Below are 17,554 nucleotides of genomic sequence, written 5' to 3'. Positions count from 1 at the left end.
AGAGACTTCCACTTGACCTACTGCGCCATCATGGTTCTTGCCCAAAGGTCCAAGGAGCCACTCTGGAGATCTGCCAAGTTCCAAGGATATCTATTTCGATGATACATTTTGGGGACTTGGAAATTACCATTAGGTGGACTTCCTCAGAGCTGGATCTGGGCCTGGATTCTATTTTTTCCCCAGCTCCTTCATGTGTACACTCAGGCCATTTTGCTAGGAAGCAAAATGAGGGTGAGTATTGGGGAGAAGCTGAAGATCTTGAATAGGAGAGGTTCAATTTGGTTCCCAGTCTGAGAAAGCTGCAGGAGATTTGATGAAGTAGCCTTGGGTTTCCCAACATGGAAGACATGCAGATGGTATTAAATAATATAGGATATTATATTTATACATTAAATCATAGTGAGTTACAAGGTAGGACAATTATTCCTTTTCCAATTCAACATGTTTGAATATTTGCTGTGGTTCCAAAATGGACAGGCTGAGGCCTGTTGCATGGGAGTTGGGACAAAAATAATTTTCCCATACAAATATGGCCTGGAAATTGATGGATTTTTATAGTATTGCCTTCCTCAAAGTCTGAAGGTGGAATTATTCTGTTGTCCTGATTCAAGAAATATAGAAGGACAGCTTTCTGCAGAGGAATTAATGGGCTTTTCCTGCAAGCTTATTTCTCCAGCTTACTCCCCACCTTAGATATGATGTCTCCACCTTCTTATCTTAAGCAACACATGTGGCTGTGTGGGCTGTGAACACAGGGGAATCACTCGAATCTCACCAATCTAAAAATGAGGAAAAAGGGTGGCCCTATTTTGCCTTCTTGTTCTGAAAAATTTAATGTGTAAATTTAAATTAAATTTTAAAATTTAATCCTATGGAAGAACATACTTTCTAGGATTTAAACTGAATACGGAACTCCCTTGGGTCAGAATGCCCCTTCTAAAACTTGACGTGTTCTCTTCTGGTCTCTTCAGTTACTTTGCTCAGCTTAGGGTAAGGCCAACTTTCATGGAACTCATTTTTATCATGCTGGAGATCAAAAGCGGAATAACCTTGGGATGTGGAATTTTCTGATAAACAATGTTGCCTTGTTTGGGACAAGAAATCATAAGATTGTGTGTTAGTTTTTGATTGCTGCTGTAACAAGTTCCCACCAACTCCGTGGCTTAGACAATACAAGTTTATCATCTTGCAGTTCTATTGGTTGAAATCTGACACAGGTACCACTGGACTAAAATCAAAGTGCCGGTAAGGCTGTGTTCCATTTGGAGGCTGTACTAGGCTGTTCTCACGTTGCTAATAAAGACATATCCAAGACTGCGTAATTTATAAAGGAAAGAGGCTCAATGGACTCACAGTTTTACATGGCTGGGGAGGCCACACAATCGTGGTAGAAGATGAAGGAAGAGAAAAGGCACATCTTACACGGTGGTAGGCAAGAGGGCAAGCATGTGCAGGGGAACTGCCCTTTATAAAACCATCAGGTTTCCTGAGACTTATTCACTATCAGGAGAACAATGTGGGAAAGACCTGCACCCATAATTCAATTACCCCCAACTTGGTCCCTCCCAGTGACACGTGGAAATTATGGGAGTTACAATTCAAGATTTGGGTGGGGACACAGCAAAACCATATCAGAGGCTCAAGTACAGAATTCATTTCTTTGAGTTTTCCAGCTTCTAGGGGCCACCATTTTGCCTTGACTGATGGCCCTTTTGTCTACCTTTAAAGCTAACAACGTTGCATCGCTCTGACACTTCATATTTTTCACTTTGATCAAAGCCAGGAAGAGTCTTTTTTTTTTTTTTTTTTTTTTTTAAAGAATTTAAGTAGTAAGTTGGGGCCCTCTTGGATAATCCAGGGCAAACTCCCATCTCAAGTATTTACATTTTAATCACACTTGCAAAGTCCCTTTTGTCACGTGAATTAACAGAGTCCCAGGACCAAGCTTAGGGTGTGAACATTTTGATGGGGCCATTATTCTGCCTACCACAGATTGTGACATGTCAAAGTCATAAGGAACCTTAGATTCGAATTTCTGACCTCTCACTCATTTTCATTTTGGAGTTCCTTCCAAGGCACTCTTTTTTGCGTGTGTTTCTTTGAGACGGAGTCTTACTGTGTCACCCAGGTTGGAGTACAGCGGCATGATCTCGGCTCACTGCAACCTCTGCTTCCCAGGTTCAAGCAATTCTCCTGCCTCAGCCTCTGGAGTAGCTGGGATCACAGGCACCACCACCATGCCCAGCTAATTTTTGTCTTTTTAGTAGAGACAGGGTTTCGCCATGTTGGCCAGACTGGTCTTGAACTCCTGACCTCAGGTAATCCACCCACTTTGGCCTCCAAAGCACTGGGATTATAGGCGTGAGCCACTGTACTGAGCCCCAAGGCATTCTTAATAGATGTGCATCCATCCTCGGATTGAACGTCTGCTCATAAGCTCATAGCAAGTTCACCGCTTCCATGAGGTATTCAACATCTTGTTGACTTCTTCAACATCTCTTAAGCTTTTTTTTTTTTTTTTTTTTTTTTTAAATCAGGCTTGAGTCTGAAATTTTATAGAATGAACACAGCAAAAAGCTATCTGAATAGGACTTTTGATTGGCTCCACAGGACCACATCACAGACAATGCTATGTTTGCAGGCAGATTCTGCGTTTGCATTTGAATTTTTCCCACCAGACACTGGACACAAGAGGTGTCCTTTTGGTGATGAGCCGATACGGGTTGATTTAACCATCAGCTTTAAGTTGCTTCTTAGCCTTGTGCAAGCCAGAGAGTTGGTCAGTGTCCTGGTCACATGGTCCATTCATTTATTTACTTAGTCACAAATATTTACTGAACCACTGCTTTGTGTCAGGAATTGGTTTAGGTACCTGGAATCTGCAGTGAGCAAGGCAATGTCTTTTCCCTCATGGAGCTTCCATTCTAATACTGGGGGTGCGGTGAGAATTCATAAATCAGTCTATATTGAAGTATCTCAGAGAAATGAGTGCTAAGAAGAAAAACAAAGCAGAGTCGTGTGATGGTGAACAGGAGAGAATGATGGGGTTCTTCTATGTGAGACGGCCATTCACAGCTCTACTCAATGCCACCTTCCCCAGAGAGGGCTTTCTGACCATCTCAGAATATTTTATCACAATTCTCCCGAACCTGAGATATTAACCAAACCTTGTTTCCGTCCCTCGTTTTCTTACATGATCCTCCCTCCCTGACCCCCTGCCAGCCAAATTCCTTCAAGCTCAGGAGCTGTGGCATCCTGTTACCGTGCTTCAAGAGAATGTTGATAGAGCGGAACTGATACTTTCTAAAGTTTTTTTTTGGAGACAAGGTCTCACTCTGTCACCAGGACTGGAGTGCAGTGCTGTGATCATGGCTCACTGCAGCCTTGACCTCCTTGGCTCAAACGATCCTCTCACTTTAGCCTCCCAAGTAGCTGGGATTACAGGTGTGTGCCACCATGCCCAATTATATTTTATGTATTTTTGTTTTTTTGAGACAAGGTCTCACTCTGTCACCCAGGCTGGAATGCAGTGGCATGATTTTGGCTCACTACAACCTCTGCCTCCTGAATTCAAGCAATTCTCCTGCCTCAGCTTCTTGAGTAGCTGGGATTACAGGCATGTCCAACTACACCTGGCTAATATACATAATTTTTGTATATTTAGTAGAGACAGGGTTTCACCATGTTGGCCAGGCTGGCCTCGAACTTCTGACCTGAAGTGATCTGCCTGCGTTGGTATCCCAAAGTGCTGGAATTACAGGCATGAGCCACCACACCCAACCTCATTTTTAAGTATTTTTATCTTGTAAATACAAGGTCTTCCTCTGTTGCTCAGCCTGGTCTCAAACTCCTGGGCTCATACAGTCAAAAGCATTTTGATTTGTCAGGGCCAGGTTTTGTGGATAATAGTCCTGAAGTGCTTAGGGCCTCACGTTTATGTCGCATGTTATAGTTACTGGAGAGGAGAACAGCCAATCTGTTGGGTCTCAGGTGAATGTTCCTTGGGGTGTGTAGGAGAGTGGGGAGGGGACAAAGAAGGTGGGGTATGTCCCCTTATGTCCATGACAATTATATGTGTTAGGTATCAGTACCTAAAATTATGGATAATGCTGAGGACAGGAATCACTTGCTGAAGGTTCCACAACCAGTACACGTCGTAGGTAGGACTATGATGCCATCTCTTTCTTGTCCCAAATCCATGACCCCTGATTCCAGCATGTCTTAACTTTCCCCTCACTGAGTGTCTGCAGAGAGTTTTGTTCCCAACCTTGGGTCCTGGGGGACCCCGCGTGTCCCAGGTGCCTTAATAGAAATATCGGGGTTGATTTGAGCCAATGGGATCTGGCAAACAGAGACGATGGATTGGTCTCATTAGTTATCTCATCACCTAGAAAATCCTTCTGAGATGTTTCCTTTGGGCTGGTTAACTTCAAACACGAAGGAGCTCATTGAATAGGAAACAGCTGAATGTTTCCAATTTGGCATGTTCCCCCTGACTAGCCCAGGAACTGGGAGCTATGAGGCTACGCCCCCAGGGTCCCCCTCCCTGCTGACTTCACCAGTGTTGCTTGTCTTGCTCCTTTGGTGGGAGGACAGATGCCTGCTACGAGCTGAGACAATCCTAGGTTGAATGCTTGCGTATTTGCATAATGGTCAGGGCAGTGCAAGACTTCGCTTCGAGGGAAAGTCTGTAATATAACCGGCTAAGCCTCCGAAAGCCTGCTGCAAACCTCTCTAATAAGGATCGAATCCCAGTGTGGCCGTCAAAACAGCTGGAAAAGTTGCAACCCCAGTCAAACGAGAAATTGGGCAAATATCTTGACACAGGAAAACGGCACGTGTACCCTGGTAGAAATTATACTTTTACAGTTATTTTTACATCCAAACATTACTCTTTGAGCGCCGTCATATTTTATGAAAACTTTTATTAACATTTCAAAATGACCTTACCGTCATGGTGGGACTGTCAGTCCCAGGAGCCATAACCTATTTAAAACATTTTTATCTTTACAAACACAATAAAGTAAGCTGTCTTCCACAGATTTGTAGATCTCATTAGAGATACTTTTTAAGAAGGTAGTGCGTCTCTGGGGAAGATAATGACAGGTTGTAATCTTTGCATGCGAAGTTTTCAAACACGCACATTTTGTGCAAATGAATTATTTCATCTTTTTAGCATTGTCGTCACCAGATCTGCTTTGTAATTGCTCTGGTATTCAATGGGGATGGCTAGGGCTCTGGCTGCCCTGAATAGGGCAAGACACCTTGGATAGGATGAAACCAGTGTTCCCCATACAGTAGCTCTCCATTTGGCTTGGCCGTCGGAGGTGAGGTGAGGGCTCGAGCAGGACAGGGGCACAAGAAATCTCACGCAGACACCAGAGACAAAATGACCCTTTCCTCTGACTAAAGCCCACTTGGTCCTCTAGGTTGTAAATGAGGCTTTTCCCTTGGGGAGTGACTAGCTTAGGTGGCAGTCGAGGTGGGTAATATTTCAGAACTGCTGCTCCAAAGGGCCAGTGTCCTAAAGGCTTCCCTGCTTAAATGGTCTTTTTATGTAGCGAGATAATGCAGCTTGTGCATTGCTAAATCAGGCCTATTTTCTGAGGAATGGTTGCATTCACGGCACTTCTAATTTGTCAGGAGAAATGCAGACCATCTCTCCAGGAGTCTGCTTAAGAGGACATCATTTCTCCACGAGCTCTGCCTTGGGTCAATGTGCAGCACGGCTGGCACTCCAGCCCCTGTTGCTTCCACCTCCTGGGGTTGCTCTGATTTATTAGGATTAAACAAGCCATGTCCTCCTCCTGACTCAATCCTCAGGGTGAACATCCCCTCGTCCTTCCCCTGCTCTCTCGCCCCTTTCTCTTCTAAAGCCAAAAGACAGAAGAAGAGTCACTTTACAAATGTGGCCTCTGTCTTGTGGGAAATGTTGCCGATGAAGTTTCACTCTGCCGGGCTGTGATGGTGACGTAGGGGCACAGGTGGTCCCAGAGGAGGCCAGGGCGCTGGACAGGCAGGCTCTGGGAGTGGCAAGCGGCTGTCTTTCTGGTCCTCTGATTGTGAGATGACAGTCAGACCACAGGGTTTTGGAATGCCAGAGGCGAAGCCAAAGCCGTTGGTAATTGACTGCTGTTCCTTTCAGTCAGTGTCAGAACGGGGGATAAAGCCCAAGTGAGTCACACTGCTGAATGCCCCCAAGTATTTATCTTACAATCATTTCAATTGCATTTCTCTTTGAGCTTCCTTCTTCTATGGATCTCACTTAAGGAAGCTCAGCTCTGGCTTGGCCTCCATATTAAAGCTTTTTGTTGGGTGTGGCTTTGTGGTAGTATTATTATTTATCTTATGAATCGTATAAATATGATCTGATTTCTACCTTGGGTCCACTCCCTGCCATCTTACCCCCTTATGCAGGGCTTTTGTTCTGAGGCCCTCCACCCCCACCCCACGCCAAGACCTCCTTCTGCAAAATGCATGTACTCCACACCTGACTGCAGGGGCAAGACCCTGATTTTGTCCCTTAGCAATTTGTCACTGCAGCTAAGTTACTCATCTCCCCTGTGGGCTAATAATGGGTCCACCTCCCAGGGCCATTGTGAAGACTGACCAAGTTAAAATACAACTCCAGGAATAGTGCTTGTCACATGGAAAGCCCTCAGGAAGCAGACGGCTCTGTTTCTGCTGTGAATTGCCTGGGCTCCCTGGGGGAGATCTCCACTGACTGCTTTGTCTGGGTGGCCCTGCCTTGCTCCCTGGTCTCTAGCAGGCTTCCCAGCCTGGCCATCCAAACAGCTGGAAAAGCTGCAACCCCAGACAGTGTTTCCAGCCGGGACCCCAGGAGTTTTCTCACCACTCAGGCTATTTCACAACAACCCCTGTGCATGTGAGCCTAGCCACAGGAGCAGGTCCCATGAGGACTGTGGAGCCGGGATGCAGGACGTAGGGCTAAGTGAAGGCTTCAGCTCCTCTGAGTTGAGAGCCACACCTGGCCGTGTCAAGCCTGCTTTCCTGAGAGGCCCCGTTTGGCTGAGGAATGAGTTCGGAGTCATCCTGCCCGGCAGCCGTGAGCTGTTGGCCTTTGTCCTGGGGGCAAATCAGGGTCTGGCTGCCTCAGATTCACAGCTTGGTGTGCAGAGCAGTGGAGCGTTCCTAGAGGAAAGCCTGTGGCCTGATGTGCTCTGAAGCTCATTTCTGCCTCAGTCTCTCCATTTGAATGATGCTTCTATATCTCTCTCTTTTTTTTTTTCTTTGATTCACTTTCTCTATCTGTTGCCCAAGCTGGAGTGCAGTGGCATGGTCATAGCTCCCTGCAGCCTCCACCTCCTGGGCTCAAGTGATCCTTCTGCCTCAGCTTCCCCAGTAGTTGGGACTACAGGCATGTGCCACTGTGCCTGGCTAATTTTTAAATTTTTTTGTAGAGAGAGGGTTTTGCCATGTTGCCCAGGCTGGTCTTTAACTCCTAGGTTCAAGCTATCCCCCGCCCCTGTCCCCCAGCCTGGTCCCCTACTAGGCCTCCCAACGCACTGGGATTACAGGCATGAGCTACCATGCCTGGCCTCTTTACCTATTCTTGAGTGTACGTCCAACTCAAGTGGCTTCCCAGTTCATCCACCATGTATTTTTGGCTTATCCAACCTACGCATGCATTTTGAGGGCCTACTGTGTGTACAAAGACGTGGGAAGCCAGGCACTCTCTTCCACTTGTTTTTTTTTTTTTTTACATTGAAGCCCAGCTAAGAACACAGATTTGTTCATGAAATATCTTTTCTTCTGGCTTTATTCATTCTGAGGAAGAAATGAATTCGGCTGAAGCTTCAGTCTTGTTAGGAAAAATTGTCCCAGGAACCAAGGGCATGAGGCCCAATCTCTAGGTTAAGTTCATTAGGCATAATATTAGAAAAAAAAATTCGTTTTTTGTCTGACACCTTTTCCAGTGGTAGAAGCTGGATTGAAAAGTTTTCAACTTGGCTGTGTAATCCGGCATCAGGAAAACTGCTGCCCTCCTCAACCCATGTGCATTTTAGTCTCCCCTATCCTGGATTCTGCTCAACAGATCAGCCCTAATCCTACGCAGGCACGGTGCAGTCAAAGATGGTTGTGTCGCAGGGTTGAAGGCAAGAAAGACAGATGTGTGCCTGCCCCCAGTTGCGAGAGCGCAGAGGCAATGATGATGGAACAGAAGGCAAGAGGCTGTCATCATTCACATCACAAGGACCAGAGACACCCTTCCCGGGAAGAGAGCTGACAAACCTTCCGTGGTAAGGGGTGAGCATCCTTGGGAAGCCACAGAGAGCAAGGCGCAGGTTTTCATTGATCACCACCATCAAGATGCTCCCAGAATCGTGCTGTCTAGGAAACCATTTAAACTGGTGAGAAGAGGATACAGCATTTGACAATGGTTGTTTTGTTTCAAGACACATGCATTAAAAATACATCTGAAATTCGGGACACAAGGAATGTAAATAATGTTATTAAATTTCTTGTCGAAGAGGGTCTCCGGGGAGAGCGGCTCCGCTCTTTACGAAAAACTCACAGAACTCAACTTGCCTGAGCAAAGTGTCCTCGTTTCTTTTCTCTTCTCCCTCTCTCTTTCTGCTTTTTCCATTTCCCACTTTCCTACTTCTCCCGAGGAGACAAACAAATCTCTAAAGGACTATTAAGTTGCAAATATATCGGAGCCAAAAATAGAAGATGGAGCCTTATAAACATTTTGCATATTTTGGTGTAATTTGTTGAAAATAGTACAAAATATGCTCACAGTTGGCATCTAGAATGCAAATATTAGGAATCCAGTCCCCTGATACATTATGGTTTTTCAGCAGTATAGTGTGGGCTCGTCCAATTGCTATTGTGTGACTTTGTAGTTTGTTGGAGTGTGAATAATATCTGTGACTTGTTTGTACAGTATATTAGGGAGATACATGTCGCCAAGTATTATTAGCTCCTCTGGAGACTCCAAGGGACAAAAAAGCCTGGAGTGGAACTCAGGGAGAAACAGATACATATATTTTTAACGTCACTGATGCCAGTTGCTTTTCTGAGCAGTTTCCTTAAAATAAAAACCAGGTCATGGATCAAAGTGTGCAGGGGGCTTTCATGTTCCAGAACGCGGAGGTTAAGTGGGGGAGAGTTTCAATGAGGGGAACTGCAGTGCGTGTTGGAACTGACGGAACACTCTCCCACCCGGGGCTTCAGTGAGCCTGACTGGTTTTACTGCTGACAGTAAATTTGTCTTTCCTTTCCCCTGACAGGTGAGAAGCCATCCTCTCTTGAATGGGGGCTCCCACTGTACATCTGGCACCCACTTCACAGGTGAGCCTTTCCGCTCCTCAGTGATGTCTGGTAAGAAAAACAAGATGTCTTTCTTAGTTATAAATTTAACTCTTCTATGATTAGTCTGGGCAATTAGGACACCCCTGGGGTTCAGTCTAGGGCTGAGGCACAAGCTGGAAGTCTGATTAGCTCAGGTCTCTTGATGCTTGTTCCTGGTAGTAAATGCCTGGCACATATAGTATTGATTTTCATTTAGATATCTTAATGTTTCCAGACAATCCCGGCAGATGTGGGCTGAACTCAGATCGGCGGGAGCGCCGGTCTGCAATCTGCAAACATTTTTCTTGCCACTTTGTTTCATTTTTCCTAAACTTAACTGATTTGGAATCTGGAGATATAAATGAAAAATGCCGAGTCGGCCTATCAATCACGGCATGCACAAACATCGCCACTGCCCTTCCTAACATCCTATTACCACTGGGTAGTTGGCTAGTCAAACAGGAATAAAAATTACACTGCAAACATCATAAGTTAGGCTTGATTTGTTGAGCAAGTAGCCTGACAATTCGGTAAGAGTTATATACCTCAGCTTCGCTGAAAATCAGGCTTGTTATGGCTCTGGTACGTCTATAAAGATTGTTCATTTCATATAAAACAGCTACCTGCACTGAACGCCCTGAAAGGAAGAATGATGCTGGTTATAAATATAGAGGAAAATCTATTTGTCTGCCTCTTCATGCTGTTAGCAAGTCACACGGAGGGCGTTCCTCGGCAGCAGGGGGAGTTCTGTGCGGCCACCTTCCCCTCTGCCGGGCTGGCCTGGATTGAAGCGTATCATCGCTCTTTGTCATATGAGATAAAGCAGTGAAGTGTGACCGGTGCCACCGCCTTGCTCTCTGCCCACCAGGGGGACGCTAATGATATTGCAAAACTAGACGGCATTGCATTTAAACCAAATGCGAGGGGAAGGCTGTCTGTTGGCCGGCTGGGCCGGATAACAGTTAACGTCAGAAAAGATAAATAGAAATTATTAGAATGGTTTGGAAGGGATTTTTTATAGGGCAGGGTGGTATTCGTTTAAAGATACATTATTGGACTGTTATATCTGATTTCAAGCTGCTGGGTAATTAAAATGATTAACATCCCTTACTCATAGAGTTCAATTCATTAAAGTTTTAAGCACCCTTTGTGCTCAGAATGAGAGGATGGGGCATCCATGTTGACTCACGCCAGGAGTCACTCAATTCGGCCCTATGTTTATTTTCCCTGGTCTTTCAAGCCATGATGTCCATTTTTAAGCTGCGGGAACACACTGGGTGGAAAACGTCAGCCTTAAACATTCACCCCGGTAGGATCTCTCATTCAGAGAGGAGGAATGGAAAGCAAATAGAGAAACCCAGAAAATTCTGCTAACCCAGTTGCTGGGACCCAGAAAATTCTGCTAAGGATGTCACCCAGGTTCTACCCAGGGTGTCCTCCCAGTTGCTGGTACCTGGCAAACCTTTACAATTTTGGACTTAGCAGGGATGATCAGAATGTATGTCTCGCCCTCAGGTATGCAGTGTCCACAGAGGATCTAGGCAGAGCACCTACATCTTGCAAACCTGCCGGAGCATGTTGTGGGGAAACAATTCTCATTATTATTTCAGTTAAAAGGCACTGAAAATATATTGTTCCTGTGCTATCTTTCTTCGTTTTGCATTTTGACATATCCAGCACCATGTTGGTGAATAAATGGGATATTTTAAAGAGCACACTCATTTGACGGTAGAATAAAAATGGTGTACTCTTTAGGGTACATGCTGTTTTACCAACTCACTCCCCAATGTTCAGGGACAGAGAAAGACATAAACTTGTTTTCTCGTCTCCTGCATAAAGTCTAGTCACCAATAGCAGTGATCTACAAGGCTACTTGGGAGGCAAACTTATTTTTAAAGGCAAATATACGACTTGGAATTTCTTGGCCGGGCGTGGTGGCTCAAGCCTGTAATCCCGGCACTTTGGGAGGCCGAGACGGGCGGATCACGAGGTCAGGAGATCAAGACCATCCTGGCTAACATGGTGAAACCCCGTCTCTACTAAATAATACAAAAAACTAGCCAGGCGCGGTGGCGGGCGCCTGTAGTCCCAGCTACTCGGGAGGCTGAGGCAGGAGAATGGCATAAACCCGGGAGGCGGAGCTTGCAGTGAGCTGAGATCTGGCCACTGCACTCCAGCCTGGGCAACAGAGTGAGACTCCGTCTCAAACAAAAAAAAAAAAAAAAAGAAAAAAAATGACTTGGAATTTCTCACCTTTTGGCAGATTCTGGGGGAAGTCGACACCAGCACTGCCTAGGTGTGTGCTGTGTGACACTGAGCAAGACAGTTAGCCTCTCTGAACCTCAGTGTCCTTCTCTGCAGGCTGGAGATTGATGTATCTTCACTATCAGGATATGAGAGTGTTATAAGTTAGTGCTTGGTACAATGCTTGGCCCAGCATGGGTGCTTCATGCATAATAGCTACTATTGTTAGTATCCATTACGATGTGAATAACAGTGTTACTATTTGCACATATTTGAGCATTGTAGGCACTGAGAACCAATGGGAGGTGTGCAAAATGGAGCCAGGCTTTCCTAGCCAAGGGCCCCAGGAATGTGGCCCATATGGTAAGCTGGCATTTTCTCAGCTGGTGAAGAGTTATCCAGTCATCTCTTTACTCAGATCATTCGCTGGCATAGAAACTTCTGGAAAAACTAGTTGCAGCCAATACTTCATTTAATTGATGTCAAAAAGCAAGAGACAGAGAAAGTATGCTCATAAATATTGTTGCAAGAGTGGGTTTTGGATCAGTGTTTAGGGAAACTGACCGAGTGATGAATGCCAGGGAATATGGGTAGGTCTTCCCACATGTGCGGGTCCTAGGCACAGTCTCCGGGACTCTGCAATTGCTCTGCTTTTCCTGGAGTAGGGGGGGGACCTGAGGCTACTGCTGGCCCACACACAACAACTCTCCCTGCCCTTTTTCCTGTATCATTGCCCTGAATAAAGAGGTCTCTACCAGCTTGGTGGAAATACACGCACCGCTGATGTATCCATCTTTTTTTCAGGTGGGATGGCGGGACATGCTGACTGGTCTGGGCCAGTCAAGGTAAACGCTTGTTTTCCTGGCATAATAACACCCCTCTCCATCTGCAAAGTGGCCTGGTTGGCACAATAAATTATATGCACCCCAAGTGGCAGGCATTTTAGGCATTGCCCCAGGTGACTTGGAAACCCCACTTAAAGCTACAGATTGGGGTCCGGGAGCAGTGGCTCAAGCCTGTAATCCCAGCACTTTGGGAGGCCAAGGTGGGCGGATCACTTGAGGTTGGGAGTTCGAGACCAGCCTGACGACATGGAGAAACCCCATCTCTACTAAAAATACAAAATTAGCCGGGCGTGGTGGTGCATGCCTGTGATCCCAGCTACTCAGGAGGCTGAGGCAAGAGAATTGCTTGAACCCCGGAGGCGGAGGTTGCAGTGAGCCGAGATCGCGCCACTGCACTCCAGCCTGGGCAACAGGAGTGAAACTTCATCTCAAAAAAAAAAAAAAAAAAAAAAAAAAAATTAAATTACAAACTGGGAGAAGCAAGATTAAAGAGTCTGTTTCAGGGTTATCTGTGTGCACCCAAGGCCGTGATCAGCACATGTTCAAAGGACAGTAACAGTGACGTGTTTGCTCCTAGGTATGAATTCTATGGTCATCCTAAGAAAAAAAAGGAATGTTATAAAAAATGTCGCTTAAAGTGTATACAACAAGTGTTCACTTCTGGGGAAAAAAGCTCATTTTAACTCTTGAGACCTAGTTTATTGGTAAATTAAAAAAAATAAAATCAAGGCTCACATCTCTTTTATGACTTGTTGCTTAAGATGTTCTGCTCGGAAATTCTTCAGAATGGCTTTGGTGAGTGTCAGATCAAAGTCTGCATTTATTACATCGGAAGAGCTGTTTCTGCTTGGACTTGGCAGTTGTCTAAAAGGATATCAGAAATTAAGAAGAATAGAGCATAAGTAAACAATGGTTCTCTTTCACCCTTTGTTTGGAGAGAGTTTTTTTTTTCCTTTTTTTTTTTTCCTTGGGAAAAAATGTAGCTGTCTCATATCCATGTCATTCTAATCAAAATCACAGACTCACATGTTGTGTTTCCAAAGTCAGGTTTCCAAGCTGGGATGCAGTTGGTTGGAGACTGTGTGGGTGGGTTGGCCACAGGAATGCTCCCTTTCCCCTGCTTGGATGCCCCACACCTCTGACCACGTATTTGCACTGCCACAAGCTCATGTGATGTGGTCCTATCATGAAACTGAGAAAAGCCAAGGACCTTATCCAGTCTTACAGGGGCCATGCACGAACACCAGAATGGAAGGTTTCTTTCCTCTCTCTCTTTTATTTAGTTATTTTTTTAGAGACAGTGTCTCACTTTGTCACCCAGGCTGAAGTGTCTGTACTCACTGCCTAACATGGTGGTGGGTGTGCTGCCTGGGCTCCGTGAGGTTGTGTTGAGTGACGGAGCGGTCATGATATGACCTTTTTCTGTGTGTGCTATTTTAGAGGTGGAAAAGGGTGGCCTGAGTCATCTTAACTTCCCTCTTGGTGTTCCCATTGATTGTGTGATTCTGGTGGGGCCATGGACAGATTCTTTGCAACATGTATGACTGACCCTTCAGGTAGGATGGCCATCCACATTGTCCGGTCTGGGTCAGTCAAGGTAAATGCTTGTTTTCGTGGTATAACCACACACCTCTCCATCTGCAAAATCATCCAGTTGACACAACAAATTATATGATCATCCCAGGTGGCAGGCTGTCATGGCTCACTGCAGCTTCAACCTCCCTGGATCAAGTGATCCTCCTGCCTAAGCCTCCTGAGTAACTGGGACTATGAGGCACATGCCACTATGCTCAGCTAATTTTTGGAGTTTTTTGTAGAGACAAGGATCTTGCTATGTTGCCCAGGCTGGTCTTGAACTCCTGGGCTCAAGAGATCCTTCCACCTCAGCCTCCCAATGTCCTTTGATTAGAATGATGAGTTGCTGTGTCAGGACCTCTTTCTTCTCATTAACACATTCACTCTGATGTGAACACAGTCACCTTTATTCCAGGGGCCCTGAGATGTGTGTCCGGGCAGTGTGCTAGCGTGTATTCAGCTCTTAAGCTGTGCTTTGCTGCTTATTAGCTGTGCTCCCTCAGGCCCGTCCCTTTCCTTCCTGTTCCCATTCTCTCACCTTCTGATGAGCAAAATTAGGCCTGGATTATGTGTAAGGTTTGTTACCAGAAGAGTGGGGAATGGTTTCCCATGACGCCATATGGGTTTGGAACCCTTGCCGTATGTAGTAGCTGCTGAATGAGTGCTTAACAAATGAATGAACACATGGATTGATGAAGGAATACAAGAGCAACACAAGGCAGTGGCTGGTTGCTGGTGCTCCCTGTGCCTGGTATGGATGCTGGAGCCTGGGTTGGCTCGCCCATTCGGAATGCAACACAGCTGACGCCAGCTGCAGGGTTTCACATCCAAAGGGCCAGGCATACATGTTGCAAAGAATCTGTCCATGGCCCCAACAGAATCCCCCAAGCCCCCAATCCCACAGAATTCACAGTCCCACAGGAATGGAGTTAAGATGACTCAGGCCACCCTTTTCCACTGCTAGAATAACAAAAGAAATGAGGAAGGCATATCATGACTGCTTCCTCACTCAACACAACTTCACTGAACTCAGGCTGCACACCCACTGCCATGCTAGACACCGGGGTACTGAAATGCAGAGCCATATTGTCCACCCTCAAGAGCTGGAGGGAAAGTGAAGGTGCAAATGATTACCATGAGCAATGCAACAATGCAAGTGGCAGAGTCTGTAGCTGATACCTTCCTTTGCCCATGAGCACTCACTCCTTGCCTTTCTCTTCCCTGTTCTCAGCCCCAGGTGGCTGATGTGCGTGATTATATCAAGGGGTCCTGGGCCACGTGCCCTCTGGTTAGTTTATGACAAAGGGGAACCCTGGCAAGAGCCTGGAGGGACGAAGAGAGGGGCTGAGGTGAGAGTATTTCATCTGCTGAGTCTCTCTCCCTCTGAGGTGGCCTTGGGGTAGTTGCTCCGTGGACCAAAAGTCTCTGCCATTCTTAAAGCAATGCAGGATTCTCTCCTTCCAGGCCTGGGGACTTCTTCTCTCTTTCTGTTAGGTTTAGACAACAGACACTTATTACTTTGTAGTCTACCCCTTTGTGCATAAACTCTCCCTGGATTATCCTCGCTGGGATGCACCATCTGTTTGGTGCTGGGATCCTGACTGAGAGCAGGCCACCGGGGAGTAGAGGTTCCTATGGGACGTCTGAGGAAGGAGAGGACATGGAATGGGGTGAAGGAGTGCTTTAAGGGCCAGTTGGCATTTGAGCTGCCCATGGAAGGTTGATAAGCATTTTCAATGGGGGGAATGAGGGAAAGGGCATTTCACTTGGACAGTATGGTGCTGGGCTGTGAGGCAAGGCCACAATGAATACATTATATGGGTCAATTGCTTGCAAAACCAAAGAGGATAAATGGGAGTGATGGAGAATAGGAATGGAAGGTCATGCTGGCTTGCATTTTGGTAGAGGAGATAAAGAAATTTAGAGGTTTTCCATGGAAATATCCAAGGGAATGTATATAGGAGAAAATCTGTGTCCATAATGGAAATCAGGGAAGGTAACCAGCCACATCACAACAGTTTGACAACATTTCTGTGAAATGTAGAGCTCAAAGCAGCAGACCAAGGATGTGCCTGTCCCTCATTGGCAACATTCAAATGAACAATTTACCTGGAAAGGAATTCAGTAGGAGCCCACTACAAGTGACAGGGGGCAATGGGGCTGTGAGACAGGCAGGGTGGGACCAATCCAGGATCCCAGCAGTGTAGAGAGTGAGGAGGAACCTGGGTTTGAATCCCAGCCTGACTACTTATTAGCCTTGTAATTGAGCAAGTTATGTATCCCCTAGGTGTCTCAGTTTCATTGTTTGTAAAATGGGTCTAGTGAGAATCCTTGTCTAATAGGTTTGATCTGATGATTGATTGAGGTGATCCTTGTAGAGTGTGTAGACTAGAACCTGATTCAGGGAAGAACTCAATAGATACTGCTTGGAGTTGCTAATACCCATGCCCCTGAGTCATGTGCTAACACTGAGAATTCCACCCTTGTGTTCATTCCCAGATCCATGAGCTTGAATATGCTTTCTTATAACTCAGAGAAAAGAGATGAAAATGAATCAAAGAACAGGAAGTAGACAAGTTTAGGAGGTAAGTCCAGGAAATTCAAATCACATGCGCTAGAAATTCCAGAAGGAAATAGCATAGCAGACCAAAAAAAAAAAAAAAATTATTTGAGCTCAATAAAAACTTCAGCTTTTAGATGAAAGCTCACTGAGTACCTGAGAACCAGTCATAATTAATGAACAGCTCCCCATGGAGATAGTGCTCCATGACATTTTTGAAGTTCAAGAGTAGACAATACAAGTCAGGAAGCAGGGGCAGAAATTAAGTTGCTATCTGAATTTGCTTCTGCGATGCTAAATGACAGGAGGCCAGGAGGAAATGTTTATAGAGATTTGCAGAAAGATGATTGTTTCTCAATAATGGTGCAGAAAGAGCTGAGCAGAAAAATCTAGAAGGTGAGCATTTGCCCCACTCTGTTCAACAATCATCATCATGAAAAAGGGCTTGTTCCAGACTGACATAAAGTAAGGGAATAGCCACCCAGATTGCATCTATTTTGGGCAAACTAACTGTAAAAGACAATTGGGAAAATTCAAGTACAGCTTGGGCATTTAATGGTTGTGTTAGTCCATTCTCACACTGCTGATAAAGACACACCCGAGACCGGGTAATTTATAAAGGAAGACAGGTTTAATGGACTCACAGTTCCATGTGGCTGGGGAAGCCTCATAATCACGGCAGAAGGCGAAAGGCACATTTTACATGGCAGCAGGCAAGAGAGAGAATGGGAACCAAGCGAAAAGGAAAATCCCTTATAATACCATCAGATTTCATGAGACTGATTCAGTACCATAAGAACAGTATGGGGGAAACTACCCCCATGATTCAATTATCCCCCACCAGGTCCCTCCCCTAACATGGGGGAATTATGGAAGCTACAATTCAAGATGAGATTTCTGTCAAGACACAGCCAGACCATGTCAATGATATTACAATTTAATGCCATGGAAAAGTAGACGTTTATTTATTGAATAAAAGCACGTTGCAAAACAATGTACACAGTGCAATCTTACT

This window comes from Macaca nemestrina, chromosome 20, assembly GCF_043159975.1.
Source record: "Macaca nemestrina isolate mMacNem1 chromosome 20, mMacNem.hap1, whole genome shotgun sequence".
Lineage (NCBI taxonomy): Eukaryota > Metazoa > Chordata > Mammalia > Primates > Cercopithecidae > Macaca > Macaca nemestrina.
The sequence above is the reverse complement of the archived record's forward strand: the minus strand, read 5'-3'. Positions refer to the sequence as shown.